This window comes from Triturus cristatus, chromosome 4_1, assembly GCF_964204655.1.
Source record: "Triturus cristatus chromosome 4_1, aTriCri1.1, whole genome shotgun sequence".
NCBI classification, from domain to species: domain Eukaryota; kingdom Metazoa; phylum Chordata; class Amphibia; order Caudata; family Salamandridae; genus Triturus; species Triturus cristatus.
In genome coordinates, this window is record NC_140585.1 from 104,611,259 (window position 1) to 104,617,958 (window position 6,700).

Here is a 6,700-nt window from a genome sequence, read left to right on the forward strand (position 1 = left end):
ATTGACTCTTGCACCCCTACACGCCCACAAACATGCAAATCCACAATCAATACGCTTACAATCAGCACAATACCAACAATCACTGCTTTAAAACATTGCGTAACCAGTAAGTAATGTAAATGAAGATGTACTTGCCTTGCTGCTGCAGCAAAGAAAGAGAACGATCTCTGAGGACACGGAGTTATATGCAAGGCTGCCCGGGGGGGTTGCGCAGCAGCCCCCTAACAGGGCGGCCGCCTTAGTGCAGCATGAAGGCACTGGGGGCAGCCGGTCTAGTCCCTGGGCTCAGCCAGGGAAGACGTCCGGCAAATGGTTACTTCCGGCGGAGGGGGGAGGGGGCAGGGGTATTTAGGCTGTCCCCGCCCCTTCCTCACCCTCTTGTCCCTCTCGTCTCGCCTTGCTCGGTCCTGTTCCCAGGAGCTGCCTTATCTTGCGGTGAGTGATCTCCCCCCCCCACCTCCCCTGAGGCTGGGGTTGCTCAACCCGGCTTCGGGTTGGCGACGGCCCGCCAGTGAGGGGGGGAGGGGGCAGCTCCGGGAGGTCTCTGGCAGCGGCACCCCATCCGTTCAGTGCCAGCACTGTGCGGACTGGGTAGGGGGCAATGAGGGGGAGGTATGCGGTGTGCTCCGCGGCTCGGGCGTGCGGTCCGACGGGAGAGGATGTGCATGCGCTGCCGACTTATGGTGCTAGAACCAGGGTTCGAGCCTCGTGGTCGCGACCACATCCTGTGTTTTGGGCACACTAGTTAGTCATCCCCCCCATCCCGGAACATGTATGTATTTTGGTGCGCTTACACAGCGCTCCAGTCGAGTTCGCGCTAATTTTAAGATGCAAATATAATATTATGGTGGGCCCACAAGCCATGTGGGCCGATTGTGTTTGGCCCCGGAGGTGCTAGTTGTGAAGATTTAGAGGCACAGTGTAGGATATGAGAAGGCAGACGTAATCCCCACAAAGCGTAGAGTAATGAAGATGATGTACGCCCCTGCACTGCCTGGTAAATTAAACTATTCCCCTCCACTCGTACTCGCTCCGTGCCAGGATTTGGCACTGAGCGATGGAAGGTGGCAGAGGGCGCCTCGGGGCTTGGTATCGGAGAGTGGCATCTAAGATGGCTGGTGCATGAGATGTCTAGCAATAACAATAGCTGTAATTATTGTCAGTTTGTAGTAAATCGCTCGTATGCAAAGGCACATGCGCCTGGGCTGCCTCATAGTGCTTTTTCGTAAAAGCATGAAAAAACACCACGGAGATAATAAGGACAACTGTAGTATCTATATACACTGAAGTCGGTTAGCACATAGAGTGCGAAAAGACTTCAGAACGATGTTGAGTTTGAGATGTATAGCAGTATTTCCCGGTAGTGAGTCGTGTAAGGTGTTCTAAACTGATGATTTACTGCAGTCTAGGCCAGGCGCTCTGTATCTGTTGTGTTAGCAGCAGAGCAGCGATGGCCGGTGTTTACACAACACACAGGATGCCTGTGATCCGGATAAGTGTGCATTGCGAATACGTTTGCCCGGCGTTGCAGAAACAGAGCCCAGACCTGCAGGCCCCCCCACAGATTGCCGCAATCAATGCGGGGTGACCGTCACAGTCCCCGCGTGGTCGGGTCCACATCCTGTGATTCTGGGCAAACTAGTTGTTACCTCGGGGGGGGCGCCCCTGAATATGTAATTTATATGGTGCTTGTGGCGGCGCTTTGGAACAGGCGTACTTATGGTCTCGCTACTCGCGGCTAGGCCCGACCAGCAGCCTGGGCATCTGGGCGCGTAATAGCCCCCCCCCCCCACGGAACCCCGGCGGAGATGTCCGTGACGCTGTGGAACCAGGGGTGTGTGTCACTTAGCGGGCCCACAGCTATAGGTAATGTGTAAAGTTCTGCACTTTTGCCACAGCGTGGCTCGTTTACCGCGAGAGTGGGTTGCATTTTATACTCTGGAGTCGCTTTCAACGCACAGCAGGTACGATGCGCAGCAGAGCGTGTCTGCTGCTTTATGAACGAACTACTTTCGTGTTGTGCGCACGATTGTTGTCCTCGTCGACGCGCTTTACACGCAGCCGGCTCCTCATGTACTTGGACGTTCAGGGTCCTGCTTTTAAGTCAAGCAAGGTTGGGCCTGGTTAGTACTTGGATGGGAGGCCTGTATTGGGACTACAGGATGCTGCAGCCTTGCAACGAGCTCAGGGCAATTTTTGGGGCAAAATAGGAGCTTAGGCAGGCAGCAATGCATTAGTGGGCTTTCACCTAAAAATTGTGAATTTTTGCAATTTTAGCGAATTGTGAAAGCAAAGTTATTTACTTGTATTATAGTGACGCCATTGCATGTGCTAGTTGCGTTTCGGGCAGATATAGGACATAGTGCTCTTTGCGCTGCAAGCGACGAAGCTTGGCGCGCTTCGGTTGCCTTGGCAACATATTAACAGGCTCTGCCAGTGAGGGCACAGTCAGTGCGGCTGATACAATAAGGGTAATAGGCTACCCATATACGATGTTTGCCATGGCAGAGCAGCACTGGCTTGGCCAGTTCCTAACGAAGAACATTAGGGAATCGTTACCACTTTTTAACTTAGCATGCCCCTTTCGGCTCCGACATGAGGATTAAGGGACACTTCTCGGAAGGTAGGGGATAGGCAATGGAAAGCGATCTGGGTCCGAGGATGTAGTCAGTCTCCTCGGTATATTGGTTAGCTGTTATGTGTCAGTATTGGTTCAGTTGCATCGCATTTTTCCACTCAGAGGGGGGGCGACAGCTATGTGCAGTTAACGGCTGCCATGCAGGTGTTTGGTTCCGGCCCCAGGATTTTATTCTGAGCCAGCTTGGGTCGGGCATTGCAGCTGTGTGTCTGTTAGTCAGGCGCCGCGGGCCGTGTAATTCCCAGTTTCGTGCATTCCGGTGGCGTTAGATGCAATAAGTCTTTCCTTTTCCAACTTGGGCTTTAGGGCCATGGCAGGGTCTTGGCATACAATTTGGGTAATGTTCATACCGGCACTATTCTATGGTGGCTACACAACTCCGGGGAAATGTTATTACTAAGTACAGACACATTTCCCCCCCCCCCTTTGTTTTGCACCCGAGTTTCAATTCCTTATGCACGATTTGGTGGGCGCTCACACTCGCGGTAAGGGCCTGAGTTTGGGGCAGTGGTACTGCTATGGGGGGGGGGGAGACCTTCATAGGGATGTTTGGTACATGTTTCACTCGGGTCCACATGGCGCAGGTGACTCGAGCAACAAAGGATCTAGGGGAGCCGAGTGATGTGTCATGGCATTTGCCTGGATGGGGGGGCACTGTGGGACGACACAGGCTGGGGGGACTGGGGCATCACGTGTGTTTTGGAGCCGATGCACAGGTTGTTCACAAGCAAACAAAGATCCAGTACTTTATGTTCCAAGTGAATTGATTTCTCGGGGTGAGGCCTTTCTATTGTGTGCTTTGTCACATTAGGGCTGTCAGCTAGGTGTGTCGACGGTAGCTCGCGTTTGGGAATTGACTCTTGCACCCCTACACGCCCACAAACATGCAAATCCACAATTAATACGGCTTACAATCAGCACAATACCAACAATCAATGCTTTAAAACATTGGGTAACCAGTAAATAATGTAAATGAAGATGTACTTGCCTTGCTGCTGCAGCAAAGAAAGAGGACGATCTCTGAGGACAGGAGTTATATGTCCTAGGGGGGTGAGAGGTGATTGGTGGAGACAGGGCACGCTGTGCCTGATGGGTTATGTAGTTTAAAGTTTCATTTGCTGCTGTAAATGTCAGAAAAGAAAAGAGAAGCATAATCAGAAGCCTCCGTTTCCTGACATAGAATTGTTTCTGTCTTGCTCTGGTTAAACAGCTCCATGTTTGCCTGATTTTCAATGAGGTGCCCATTTATGTGGTGTTTCGCTAAGCAAAGTCCACAATTGAAAAGAAACACACCACCTACATTTGAAGTGATTATTCCAAATGGTAGGACATCTGTTGTGAAGAATAAGCTTTGTGAACCAGCAGTCACTTTTTTATCAGTGCTTACTGTGTCACCTAAAGGAAAAATGTATCTAATAAAATACTTCTGATTTTAAAAAAACAAATAATAATGACAATTCGAGAAAATAGTTAGGATATGATCAAAATAAAAAACAAACATACACTAAAAGACAGAAAAATGACACCTTTCCTGACCGGGAATCGAACCCGGGCCGTGGCGTTGAGAGCGCCGAATCCTAACCACTAGACCACCAGGGAAAGTATCTGCTGTGCAAAAGCAGGTTCTTCATGACACAGTGTGAGGATGCATGCTGGTATAGGTTGTGTGTACTAAGAATACATATCATGCTAACACTCTCAAGCTAGTATTTACTAAACTTAATAAAACAGCAACAGACACAGAAAACACACTACTTTGAGGCACACCATGAAGAACGGAATTTAAATACACAGAAATCTGTTAGAGTTTCTAAATGCCGAAGATGTACGAGACCGTCATAACACACAACTGGAGAGGAAAAACAGCAAGAGGGAAAAAACCAATTACCATTCTAGGAGGCCCTGCAGGTGGGCAGCAGACCTTCTCAGCGACCCCTGCAGCTCGTCCAAGGGCTGGACAAAGCTCTCAAGTGAGCCCAGATCCGAGGACCGGCACTTCACCCAACCCAGGTTTTTTTTTGCTTTGGATGCTGGGTCCCCTCGGCCTCAGTTTAGAGAGTTAGAAACGGGACTACAAGTCCCAGAATACACTGTTATAATCGGACCTGGCAGTAATGCCTGGGCCTTGCTAATAATATAATATCTCTCATGAGGACGGCGGGGCGGACACTTCCGGGTCGGTGGTAGTTTTGCTTCCACAATGCGCCTGTAAGTTGTAAACCATTAAGTTCATAAAGATAACAAAGTTTCGCCTTCATATTAAACACTCTGTCAGAGCCCGCCCCATCATTTCATTTATTTAGCGTGAAAAAAACATGTTTAGATACATTTTATTTATTGCATAGAAACTTTGTTTTTTATGTAAATAATAACCCTCCATTACACGTTTCTGTTTGTCAAGAAAGTACACAGAAGCTTAAAATGAAAAGGCTGCAATCCTTCCCTAAAAGTCTCTCAGTTAAAAATTGGCCGTCATCGATCTTAAAATGTATGTGATTGCATTAGAAAATCTTTTAGTTATAGGAGATGATGTCTTTAATGAAAAGCGTCAGTACTCAATAGCAGGAGTGTCACGTTATAGATGACATTTAAAATAAATGACCCCTCGTCATACTTTCAACATATAGGCGGAATATAAAAAATGTACCCTCCCCGTCGGGGAATTGAACCCCGGTCTCCCGCGTGACAGGCGGGGATACTGACCACTATACTAACGAGGATTCGATGCGCTGCCTTGTGCTGAGCAGCTCCTTGAGTGTCCTTCAACCCGCCCCGTCCTGCTTGTGACTGATCTATTTCTTTTCCCAGCTCCTTCACACCAACACAGGGGGCCACAGGCTCAACAAACACAAACTCTCTCTCCCTCAAAAGACACACAAACATACACACTCCCTCTCACCAACCTTCTCACCTCCTAGCAGACGCTCTCAGCAGCGCTCTCAGCAGCATTACCTAATGCCAGAGTCTCCACAACCAGCTCCCAGGGCTGCTTCAGAGGGGGCCCGGCCTGGATTCAGCGCCCCCCGCCCCCAGTAGGAGGAGGGAGCTGGGGTGTAAAGTTGAGGAGAGGAGGCAGGAAAAGCCCAGGTGTGCGAGTGTCCGAGAAAGAGGCGCTTTCTATTGTGAAGCAGAGGAAAAAACCTTAAGTGTTTGCAAAAGTCCTTCGAGCCGGATTTGAACCTGCGACCTAAGGATGTCAATTACTGCTCTACAGTCCTCCGCTCTACCAACTGAGCTATCGAAGGCTCGGCTGAGAGGCGTGGGAGCTACGTGAAATGAAGAGTGGGAGGGGGGGGGGGGGAGAGCTGGGGAATATTTTCTAAATTGTAAGATTTACAGTGAGTAGGATTGCGTAAAACGTGTGTTAATAAAGAAAATAAGGAACCTGGAAGAAATCACGATTGATGTTGTGTTATTTTACCAAGTTTTAGAGGGTTTAAAGTCTAACTATGCAGTAGTGATTGTAATATGTTTCAAACAAAAGGTATCTGCCGAAACCCGGGATCGAACCAGGGACCTTTAGATCTTCAGTCTAACGCTCTCCCAACTGAGCTATTTCGGCGGCTTCTGTTCCCAGCGTGTGGCCGCTCTGGCTCCACAGACCCTGGAGGTTTCCTGCATTATTGGTGAGTTTACAGGGGTTATTACCAGGCGTCCAGGGCTCTCATCACCTCCGCCCTCACACTGAGAGAAGCCTCGCTGGGGGGCGCTGCTCTCCTCCCAGCACTGAAGACCAGACACGCAGCTGGCATTTTAAGCAGTGACGTCATCGACGCCGTGACTCTTCTCAAAACTCAACCAAGTCCAGGCAGGTAAAACTGCCCCCACCCTAAGGAGCCATCGACCGTCACTGGCACCGGGACCCGCCTGTGATGGGTGGATGTTGTTAGCAATGGGTCTGTTGGGCGGCTGCTCCGAACTCACACCCAGAGGCACGTGCCTCCCTGGACCATGAATCACAGAACACACACATGACACCAAACAGGATCCTGCTCCTGCAGGGGGAAGTGGGGCGGGAGTCCATCACTTTACAGAATACCCTACATCAAGCTGCTGTTTTAT

General features: G+C 49.9%; 2 non-coding genes across 2 annotated transcripts; both read right to left on the bottom strand.

The window, feature by feature from the left end:
• Positions 1–5,286: 5,286 nt before the first annotated feature.
• Positions 5,287–5,358, bottom strand: TRNAD-GUC (transfer RNA aspartic acid (anticodon GUC)). The gene has a single exon. It is a non-coding gene; the product is annotated as a tRNA-Asp (tRNA).
• A 769-nt stretch (positions 5,359–6,127) lies between these two features.
• On the bottom strand, positions 6,128–6,200 carry TRNAF-GAA (transfer RNA phenylalanine (anticodon GAA)). Its single transcript has one exon. It is a non-coding gene; the product is annotated as a tRNA-Phe (tRNA).
• Between the last annotated feature and the right edge of the window lie 500 nt (positions 6,201–6,700).